This window comes from Lepidothrix coronata, unplaced genomic scaffold (assembly GCF_001604755.1).
Source record: "Lepidothrix coronata isolate B3197 unplaced genomic scaffold, Lepidothrix_coronata-1.0 Scaffold400, whole genome shotgun sequence".
Lineage (NCBI taxonomy): Eukaryota > Metazoa > Chordata > Aves > Passeriformes > Pipridae > Lepidothrix > Lepidothrix coronata.
In genome coordinates, this window is record NW_016690580.1 from 66,603 (window position 1) to 68,369 (window position 1,767).

Consider the following 1,767-nt stretch of genomic DNA (forward strand, 5'->3'; position numbering starts at 1 on the left):
GTCCTGGGCTCCCAGTCTCTGATTCGCTTCACTTCTACCAGCAGCACCTCTGGGAGAGATCCTGAGGGATCTCAGCCTGCCAGGGAGCAGGGACACGGCATTCCCTGCTGGAAAACAGGCTCAGGGGTCCCTGGTTGGGATTCCCAGGCTGTGCTGCTCCGGGGAGATGTGGCAGCACCAGGATGTGGCTCGGGCTGTCCAGGGCACAGTCCTGCCTGGGCTGTCCATGGGCACAGTCCTGCCTGGGCTGTCCATGGGCACAATCCTGCCTGGGCTGTCCATGGCACTGTCCTGCCTGTTCCCCGCTGCCACATCCAGGAATGGCACTTGCTGGAAGCAGCAATAACTAATCCCTGCTCTCAGGGCTCCTCTCCTGAGAGGAGGTGCTTCCTCCCCCTCTCCCTGGGTAAGAGATGCTCCTTAGGGATCCCTGGCTGGGATCTCGGAGCCTGAACCATCCAGCTGTTGGGGACAGCTGGACAGTGAGGAGCAGGGCTTGTGTTTGGACACAGCGCTGCCAAGTGCCAGGAAAAAGGAGGAAATACCTTGGAACACCCTCCGGCCGGTGCTGCTCCGCTCCCAGGCTGCTGCTGAGGAGGAACTGGGATTTCTGACCCCACCGCAGGCCCAAAGCTGAGCCAAACCTGCCCCTTCCCCCTCCCTGCCGGGGCTTTTGGCACTTCCCCTTCCCGGGGTGGCAGTTCCAGGAACCACCTTCCTGTTTTCAGCTCTCCCGGGCCTTGTGCTTCCTCCCTGGAGCTGGGTCAGTGCCCAGAGCCGAGTCTTCCCAAAGCCAAGGCCCAGAGCAGGTGGAAAACAATCCTTCCCTCAAATTATCCCGTTATCCCTCTCTGCTGTAGCGTCGTTATTCCTGGGAAGCAGGATGGGATCGATCATCCAGGAGCCTCCACTGTGTTGTTCCCTCTCCCCTTCCTGTGGGAGCCTCCAGGTTGGAGTTAACACAGAACAAACTTCCTTTGTTTTGAGGTTTTATTATTCAAACTCTTTACAAATCCGTCCCCAACAGAAGGACAACTGCAACGCTTTCATTTAGAAAAACCCCAAAATAGAAGAGGACAAACACCGGCCCTGCGTCTCCATCCCGGCCCCCATAAATAAGAGCTTTCATTTCGTTCCTATATCCCGGCTATTTACAGGAATTCCAGGTGCTGGAATGTGCCGGAATGGAGTCCCGGCAGGGAAATGGTACCGTGAGACAACGGGGTGGGGGGTGAGTTGAAATGTAGTGTAGGAGGGCAGGGCACAGGAACTACCCCGTGGGGAGGGGGGTTAATTGTCCTTCCCGACCTTCCTTCAAGTAAAAACGGCTTTCTGGAGATTTCATCTTCCTGTTTCTTCCCATGTCAGCGGCACTAAGAACCCTGGGAAACGCTCCAATGATTAACCTGCCGCGTTACAACGACCTCTGTCCTGGGGTGCAACAGGGAATAAAACCCCCGGAACAAGGAATAAACCCCCGGGGAGGGGGGGTTGGATTGGCCACCTCCCACTCAGGTTTTCTGGGCAGAACTCGGACGGCCCTTCCCGCGCCACCCGGAGCATCCCCCGGGATGGGGTGTCCCGGAAGGGTTGGGATGCCCCGGAAGAGTTGGGGTGTCCCAGAAGGGTTGGGATGCCCCAGAAGGGTTGGGATGCCCCGGAAGGGTTGGGGTGTCCCGGAAGGGTTGGGGTGTCCCAGAAGGGTTGGGGTGTCCCGGAAGGGTTGGGATGCCCCGGAAGGGTTGGGGTGTCCCGGAAGGGTTGGGG